Source organism: Canis lupus, chromosome 28 (assembly GCF_048164855.1).
Source record: "Canis lupus baileyi chromosome 28, mCanLup2.hap1, whole genome shotgun sequence".
NCBI lineage: Eukaryota > Metazoa > Chordata > Mammalia > Carnivora > Canidae > Canis > Canis lupus.
In genome coordinates this window covers 7,076,227-7,086,642 of record NC_132865.1, presented here as the reverse complement: position 1 = coordinate 7,086,642, position 10,416 = coordinate 7,076,227, and positions in this window count along the sequence as shown.

Genomic DNA, 10,416 nt, shown 5'->3' with positions numbered 1-10,416 from the left:
CAGAATCATTATGGAAGATGACACACATTCCAAGTCTAGAACTGCGATCAATGATTTCTCACTACCACCTGCAGAGGAGTGCATGGCTCTCTTGTAAATACTTCCATTGAGTCATAACCCATCTTTATCAATTCTCGAGGTACTCCATGTAACTCAGCCTCTCCACCCCAAATGTCACCATCATCCTGTAATGTCCACAATCTATGTCTAAGTTAACGATCAATCCAATTCATAGTTCGTTTTGTTCCTTAATCCCATATCTAATGTTTTTTTTTATTTCTATATCACTTCAACCAAATTTCTTTCATCTTTAGCCTTCCTAACTTTTAGGAATATTTGACATTGATTTTTCCCTTTTTCTCTTGGCTTCATGACTGTCCTAATTTCTTTTCAGTGTTCGGATCATGTCTTTCTAGTCTCCTTTACGTGTACTTTTCTTGCCCACCCTTCAATGCCTCTGTTCCTGTGGGCTCTCCTCTAGATTCTATTTTCTCTAAGAGAGATCACCTACTAAAAACTACTATCTCTGTCCTATCCAAACACAAGCTTAGACCAAGTCTCCTCATGAGCTCTGCCTTCATATCCTGTATATCTTTGATTCCAAAATTTTGTCTAGTTTAAGATGTACTGTTTTATCACTAAAGAAAAACAAAAGCTTCATAATTGCAGTGTTTTCTTATTTAACCAGTGTTTTCTTAATGTTTATCATGTATTTTAATATACATTTTAGACTTTCATAAAATTATTTTATCACATATCAATATTGACGTGTAAAAATTCCTAGTGAAATTAATCAGTTAAAGAATCCTAAAACCTTTTTCTATTTAGACAGCTCTGAATCATTTTTTAGACCTCAGTTTTTTTCATACAGCATCATCTTTGGTACTAGTAAAAGTACTGGTAATGCAGCAGTTTTTCTAAGTACTCCACTGTTGTCTCAGAAATCTTTTTCCATACTGCTGACACTTTCTTGCAAAGTTTGACACCAACACCTTGAACTTAGAAGAAAAGGTCCTTAAACAGTTCTTAAGGCAACGACCAGAATGCAAATTTCTTTCACATGTGGCCTTACACACTTTGTTGCCTGAACCACTAAGGGGCTGTAGATATCCAGTCATGGCCATGGCAATAGCAATTAAGCTCAATACAACAGGCATGACAGCCATGAAGAAACACTGCTTGAACTGAGATTCTAAGACATTCTCTAAGATGTGTTTCAAGAACAAAAATGCAAAACTTACCAAAACATGTGCCCCAAAGTCAATAAAACAGGTATTGGTTGCTTTTTCCACCTTCCCTCTTAGTATATTTGAAATCACCACACAAAACCTGCTCCTCTGCTAACGTCCTCTACCAGGGTAAATCATTCCTTCATCTACTCAGATGTTCATATGGAAACCTATTATTATCCTTGGCAGCTTTTTCTCTCCTTCTAGGCTACAGTCAGGCTTTTACTGATACCTGAAATGAATTTTCTTCTTCCTATTTCTACTTACACTACCCCAATCCCTGGACACTACCCTCTCCCTCTGACTATGATAGCATATCCTAAGGTCTCCCTCTCCTCCAGTATTGTTTTCTCTTTAATTAAAAGTCCATATTCATGACCCCATTAACATCTACACTTCATATATGACAAAATAAGGCCAAGAAAATTATTTGCCTAAGAATGCACCTCTAGGATTTTAAAGATTACATTGCAAGTGGAAATGAATTTTGGAAATAAAAAAAAAATAGTACATGAGAATGAGTGCAAAAAAAATGATGAAAAGTAGCTAGGAAAAGGTCAAAGCTTTGAATGTAAAATTCTTTGGAGCTATGGCAAAAAGAGAAAAACACAATCCCAAATGTGGAAAATATGTGAGGTAAAACTAAACCATATGCTCGAGAGAAATTTATCTGTTTCTGAAATCTGAGAGAAATTTTTCACATAGTCAGTCATAGAAGAGACATGTATCATATTGTATAGAACCTCTTGCCCAGTATACCTTCAGCAGATAAGATGGTGAGCTATCTTCACTGTTTTTTGTAATGATCTTCAGCGAGAGACAATGATAAAATAACAAAGTCCAATTCTATAAAATAATTAGGATAAAATCATACTGTACAGGCACATAGCTTTCAGATTTTCTGCATTTATTGAAGAGTAAAATTTAAAATACTTTGAGAATTAGTTATATAGCAGGGACTGTTAGATATTTATCTAAATCCATATTCTCTTTAACTTTCTGGACACACAGCTTGATTGCATATCCCAGCGTCCCTTGTTGTTAAGTGTAGCTATGTGACTGAGTTACAGGTAATGGAATGGAATAAAAACAGAGTATTCCACTTCCAAGCCTAAATAAATAAATAAATAAATAAATAAATAAATAAATAAACAAACAAACAAACAAACAAACAAACCACACACCTCCTAGGCAGTTTCTCTGTGCTTCATTCGCCTCCTGCTTGGCTAGGTAGGAGGGCAGTGACCTTGTGAGTCATTTCTTATAGGTGCAATGTAAGCAAGAAATAAACTACTGTGTTTAAGGCATTATAGATACCAGGAACTGTATGTTAGAGATGCTACTTTTATATTAACATAGTGAGTAGTGAAGCTACAGAGTTTAGGAGGACAAAAACCTTATATATGAATAACCTCCCAAGAAAAGAATAAATATCTGCTTTAAATATTAAGGTATCTACCTACATAATAGTCTAAATATAAGCTCTACCTATGTTATTTTCTTTCTTCAATATTCAGTGTGGACTTTGACTAATAGTAATGATTGATGAGTGAGACTCAGCCCCTTTCCTTAAGGGGCTTACTGGGGACAGGGTTTATAATTCCCTCAGAAAGCAAGTCCCCTCCAAAATTAGAAAATTGGGCAATCAATGGTCCCCAAAGCCTGCACCATAAGCTATGGCCAAAAAAATTTTAGCCTAAATAGCCCTCAAACCATGTAAAATCAAGTGGTCAACATGACGATAAAATCCCAAAAAAGTATTCAACAATCTCCAATTTCAGAAATGTTTCGGAGATTTCCTCAAATGCCCTCCAAGCTAGATCAGTTACAAAATTAGCCACAAGATAATTGAATTATCTGATTTGCTAGATAACATTTTTGGAAATAAGCCAAATTAATGAGACACATCATTTAAAAATAATTTTGATTTAAACAGTAATTGCCTTTGAATGTTTTTTTTTCCCTGAACAACAAAGAATGAGATAATGACCCATTGAGACTCAAACTAGTTTATGACAATACAATGTTATAACCAAATAGCATAGCTCTTTCCATTCTCAGTGGCAGTGGGCATGTATCCATCTCAGTCACAAGCATGTTTACCAAGGTGGCTCATTCATGTTTGCGTTGAAGAGAACCAACAACATGGCACATTGCTTGAAAACATCTTATCTATAACAATAGTATTACAAATGCTAGCCCTTACCAGTAGTTAAAAATTTTGTTGAGGTATAATATAAAGAAAAGCATGTAGTAAAATCTAATTTGGAGAACTTTAATAAAATATACACAAGAGGGAAACCAGTAAGAAATAGAACATCGCCAGTACTGCAGAACTCTCTTGATGCATCTTTCTAGCCAACTCTAACCCACAATCCTGACTTCTTACAGCGGAGATTAGTTTTAACTGTTTTTCTACCCCATATACATGAAAACACACAGGATGTACCCCTTTGTGGAATTTTTTGGTTGCGTCAACATTAGCTGTATGAGATTGTTCCCTATTGTTAAAGGTTTTCATACGTTCAACTCTGACAGTAGCTATTGTCAAATAGTTTGCCAAGTTGGTGTCATGAAAGCATACTTCCACCAGCAGCGTATCCAAGTTCTAGTTACTCCACACACTTGTTTTTTTTTTCATCTTTGGATAGGCATACAGTGATATCTAATTGTGACTTTATTTTTTAAGATATTAAAAATTTGAGAGAGAGAGAGAGAGAAAGTAAACAGAGGTGGAGGGAAAGAAAGAAGTAGACGCCCTACTGAGCAGGGAGCCCGACATAGGACTCAATCCCAGGACAGGGAGATCATGACCTGAGCGGAAGGCAGAGATTTACCTGACTGAGCCACCCAGGTGCCCTTTATTAAATTTCTACTTCTTTAAGGACTATAATTGTTATTAACCATTTGAATGTTCTTGTGCGTAGTGTCAAGGGTTTTTTTAGTGGATTTCTCACTTTCCAACTGATTCATGGGAATTGTAGATAGACATATGTACGTACATTATACATACATAGCATGCACATTCATATAGGAATCTATTGTATCTTTTAATGAATGTAAGTTAAAAGTTTTAATCTATTTATGGCTTTTTTGTCCTGTGTAAGAAATCTGTGTCTGTTCTAAAGTTACAGAATTTGTATCCTATGTTTCACTCTAAAACTTACATCGTTTACTTTTTCAAGTTAGCTGTGTAATCTACACAAGTTCATATATATATATATATTGAATATCCATGTATCATGTAAGTAGGGCATTCAATTGATTCAGTATCATATACTGAGAAGTACACTCCCTCCGCATGGTACGACACTTTCAGGTCTGTCATAAACCTAGTAAGGGCTAATGTATAGATCTGTTTTTAGACTTTCTATTATCTTCGACTAGTCAGTTTGTTTATCCTAGAACAAATGCCATGTTTTCTTAAGTACTATAGATTTTTAATACATCTTAATATATGGTAATATAAGTTCTTTAGTTTTGTTTTATTTATTCAAAAATGTCTCAGCCGCTCTAGGCTTTTGTACTTACCATGTGGATTTTAGAATCTGTGTGTTAAATTTTGAGGAAAAAAAAAATCTTTTCATTTTTATTGCATTCAATCAATCGATGAATTTGGGGAAATTAACATTATAAAATATTATATCTTATGGGACGCCTGGGTGGCTCAGCAGTTGAGCCTCTGCCCTCAGCTCAGAGTGTGATCCCAGAATTCCAGGATCAAGTCCCTCATCGTGCTCCCCGTGGAGAGCTTGCTTCTCCCTCTGCCTGCGTCTCTGCCTCTGTCTCTCTGATGAATAAATAAATAAAATGTTAAAAATATATATTGTATCTTCTAACCCATGAACAGGATATATCCTTCATTTATTCAGGTCTTTAATTTGATGCTTTTTGCTGCTTACAGTCATATTCTTCCACAAAAAAGTTCAATAATCACATGTTTATGCTCAGGCTACAACTAATTCCTTGAAATAGACTCATGATCCACGAGGAAATCAAGTGAATATACAATCACATATTGTTCCTTACAAATCTATTATAAAATAGTAATAACTCCATTCTATGTACAGAACAGAGAAGTCAGACACCAATTTGACAAAAGGACCTCCCTCCTATTGTTAAGCCACCCTGGGTAAACATTTGATATTTGGGGTAAATTAAGGAATTAGATCTTTTAAAATAAGATTGAATTCTGAATTCCCATGCATTAGAAAATATTTGTAGAAACATTATAGGATAAAAAAATTCAAAATTATCAAGGCTACCATTCAGAGTGGCACTTAATTCTTAATTGTAACTTTACTTTGCAATTTTTTCAGTTAATTAGTTGTAAAAACAATCTTATTTTCCTAGGGATATGATAAACTGGATAGTTGCAGAAACCTAGCCAAAAGAAGACAACTTCATTGATTAGCATTCAAAAAAATTCTTTTAAAGAATATTTTCTCCATAGAAATATAAATATGAATTATATAAGGTAGTAACACTACGTTAGACTATCTGGGGATATTTGCCAATTCCTGGTGCTCTTTAAGCCTGTTCTTCTATGCATATGAGGGACAGGAAAAAAATTGACTAGAAGATCAGATTGGAGAACACCAGATAAAGTTAAGATCCATGAATGACGAGGCTATATATATGCGCACTGGGGAAAAAAAATGAAAAATATGCTCTGAACAGAAAGACACCAGGGATAATTGTCAGTCTTGGCCCTGGATCCTGGTGAAATTAAAAAAGAAAGAAAACATTCTACCCAGGGAACTTCTAAAACTAGCCAATACTCATATCTGTTTAAGCCAAAAACCTAGTTTCAAGTGGTCTTGGAAAAATAGTCTTCCCCCAGGCAGTTGGAAAAGGAAAAGACAAATACACTTATTGTAAGCTTTAAAGATTTTCTCTAGTTAAACTCTGAAGTTAGAGCTTATAGCTCATAGTCACAAACATACATAGAAATAAACCACCATGAACAAGATATTCAGAGCCAGATTTGAAGAGATGACTGATATTGGAATTGTCATATATAAAATATAAGATAAATATTTCAATATGCTTAAAGAAATAAAAGTATTATAAGTAGTATAAATGGAAAATCGTATTAAAAATGACAGGAAGAAATGAAAACTATGAGAAATAAATTACAAATTCAACAGATAGATCATACAGATTAGAACAAAATGAAGAGAGAATTAGTAAATAGAAGATATGGCTGAAAATGACTCACATTGATACAGAAAAATAAAGAGGTGAAAGTGGAAAAAAGGAGACACCAGAGGGTACAGTCAAGGTTCATGTCTCAGAAGGAGATAATAGAAACCATGCAAAATAAAAATATTAAATAATAATAACAGACATTTACACAATTTATAAAAATTAACAGTCCTTCAGAATTGATGACAAGTCTCTAGTAATAAAAACAATGGATTCAGACGTATCACAAAAGAAAGGGAGATTTTTAAAAAAGAAAAATCAGACTAAAAAGACTTGGTATTTAAGTGGGCAGCTGAAAGCTACCATCAACTGAGAAAAAAACAGTAGAAAAATAAATTTAAGGTCCTGAGAGAAAATAGATAGGAACACAGAACTGAATGCCCTGTGAAGACATCTATTGAAAATTAAGTTGAAATCAAGATGTTTTCTGAAAAACCATGTATGAGAAGGTTTGCTACGTATAGAAACATTAGAAGATTAACTTCAGATATAAATGGCAAAAGAGAATGTCTGAAATGAAAGATATATAGAATAAATTATAACTATCTGGATAAATATAAACAAACTGACAATAAATAACACAATTTTGATGCTTAAAATACATCTCTAAGATTAGACAATAGCATTTGAGGATAGGTGATCAGATTTCAAACCCTTTCCTGTTCAAGAAAAGGGGCCATTCAAAACAGAATCATATTAGACTTTTATAAATTGCACAAAATACTGAAATAATTTCAAGTGTGACAATTTGACTTATTTGGGAAGTAAAATTGGTTCAACATTAGAATGAACATTTAAACATTAACATTAATTAAACAAATTACAGGGAAAAGCATAAGTGATTAATTCAATAGATTCCACTTAGCAACCATTCTTGCACAAAGAAATCTTAGGAAACTAATAATAAAAAGGGAACTCTTAACTTGTAAAAAGATGTTTATACCAACTGTTGCTCCCAGAGCAAAATATTACTATCTTCCCTTTAAAATGAACAAAGCATGATACTTATCATCACTGTTATTGACAATTTCACTATTTTACTAGTCGTTACAATAAATGGAGTTATCATTACTGACAAATAAAATGATTAAATGGAAAAATATAAGACTCAACAATAAAATTATTAGAATTAAGAGGAGTTGATTAAAATGTCTGGATATAAGATCAATTTATAATAGTGAATTAAATTCTGCACACCAGCAACAAATGGAAACAATAAAGATAGATCTTTACAATAGCAAAAACCAAAAACAAAACCTTATGAAGTTCATTGGAATAAATCTACTAAAAGTGTGCAAGATACTAATGCAGAAATTTATAAAACTTGATTGAAAAATAGTCCAAAAAAATCAAATAAATTGAATGGTAGCATGTTTATAATGATCAGATCTCTTCAAATGTATCTATAGGTTTGATTCCATTGTGAACAAGATCAGAGTCAGGTTTTTCAGGAAACTTGACAATTCTAAAGTAGTAAAACAAGTGACTCAGAGAAGACAAGACACTCCTAAAGAAGATGAGGGCATAGGGATTTCTGTCCCAAATATTATCTTATAAAATCACAGTGAATCAACAGTATGCTATTGACTCAGAGAAGAACAAATGAATTAGTGCAAGATAATTGAAAACTCAAACCAGACCAATACACAGATGTAAATCCACCCTGGATTTTGTTGGAAAAGCTAGTAACACAGATATGTAGGACTATTCCACAAATAGTAGTGAAATAATTTGTCATTTATATGGAAAAAAATAAATTGGATTATACATCATATTCCACACACACACAAAAATCAATTCTGGATGGTTAGAGCATTAAATGTGAAATTCATTAGTTGACACTTTTAAAGCCAAATGTAGGAACATTTATTTATCATTTTGAAGCAGTGAAGGATTTATAAAAACCTTGAATACAACCATAAGGAAAAAATCAAAAATTCTACTTTTTTTGTTTTTATTTCCCTCGCCTCACTAGAATTTTAAAAAAGAAAAAAAAAAAAAAAAAACAAAACTTAACAAAACCTTTTTCTTGTTCAAATAAACTCCAGATAAGGAGTGAAAGTCAAACTACCTATAGAGAGAAGATATCACCAATCCAAGATACCAACCAAGGATTACTATGCAAATTACTTAAAGAGCTCCTGTAAATTAATAAGAGAAAATACAAATAGACCATAACAAATAAAAGCTACAGGGGCACTTGAGTGGCTCAGTTGGTTAAGCATCTGCCTTTGGCTCAGGTCATGACCCCAGCATCCTGGGACGGAGCCCCATGTTGGGCTCCCTGCTCGATGGGGAGCCTGCTTTTCCCTCTCTGACTGCCACTCCCCCAGCTTGTGCTCTCTTGCTCCATCAAATAAATAAAATCTTTAAAATAAATAAATAAAGGCTACAATATTTTTAGGATTTTATAAAAGAAATAAATGTGTAATAAACATGTGAAAAAAAACCAATATCATTAGTTATCAAGAATCATTTCACATGACCAAGCTAGTACAAATTAAAATGTCTGAAGCTGTGAAATGTATAGGAGAATACCACATGCCCTCACCTCTCAATGCTTCCAGCTTTGTGTCTAGGAAGCTAATACACATAGACAACATCGATGAGCTCTCATACCTTCTCACTTCCTACTGTTATCAGTTATTGAGAATGCCCATGTAAGACGAGGGCAGAAGAATTAGAACTCTAACCCAGCTGCCTCATTGCAACCTATGTCCCTTTATTTAAGCTCAAAGCCATGACTCATATAAGGTGACCATCTTAATCAGCAAATCTCTTCAAGTTTTAGGGACCTCTCCTTCTTTCTACCTCAGGGATAAGGATGGTAAGTTTCTTGCTTGCTGTTAACCTTAGAGTACTTCACTATCCTTTATGGGTTTCTCTATTACCCTGCGCTATATAAATGATCACTTATTAAATTATCCTCAGATTAGCAAATTTGAGTGTGTGGTCCATTTCTTGCTGGGACTGTCATATACATATATATATATATATATATATATATATATATATATAGCAAAGGGAACTATCAAATACACTAATGTGAGTGTAAATTGGTAAAATCCCTAGGGACACGAAATACAAAGTGCATATACTTTAAATGTCAGTCATTCATTTCCTAGATTTATCTCTAAAGAAACTATTAAAATGTCCTTGTATAGCAATTTTCATAAAAGAAAAAATTTGGCAACAACCTAAATATCCACTAAAATAGAATGGCTAAAATTGTTTATTTTGGAGTAAAATACTATGCAAAAATAAAAATGAACTAATGCAACATCAAAAATGTGGTTTCAACAAAAGGAAAATCATTTTATGGCATTAACAAATAAGCAAACCTAAAACTGTATCATTTAGGTAAACTTACAAATGCAATAAACCTATAGAGAACAGTAAAGAATAATGAACAGAGGTGAAAGATTAGTCCTCGAGGAAGAAGCTTTTAAGATTTGTAGCCATTTTTTAAATTAAATTTAGTGTTAAGTACATGGATGTTCATTTTATGTTTAGTTTTTTAAATGAGATATATATGCTATATTTTTATTTTAATAATTTAATAAAAAGCAGTGTCAGTCCAACATATTTAAGAATATAATCCTTTAAAATGCTAAAAAAGGAGTTTCTATGTGAATTATGAGAGGTACACTATAAGGGATATGAGAACTTTATCTCAAATGGTTTTGCCACTATGTAGCTCAATCTCCCTGAGCCTCTATCTCTTACCTGAAGAACTACATAGTAACTCCTACCCTAAAGTTTATGGGAATATGAGCAAAACTATTAAAAAAAAATCTTAGAACTGTGACCAGGATTTATTATATATTTATCCTAGGATCTGCTTATATTTTTGGTCCTATTTCCCAAAATCAAGTATAAGCATTTATCATTCTTAAGATTCTTAAAGGCAACAAAATATTTATAGAGAAGTCTCAGGTAGCCTGCACAATTATATATATACACATATATATGATAATAT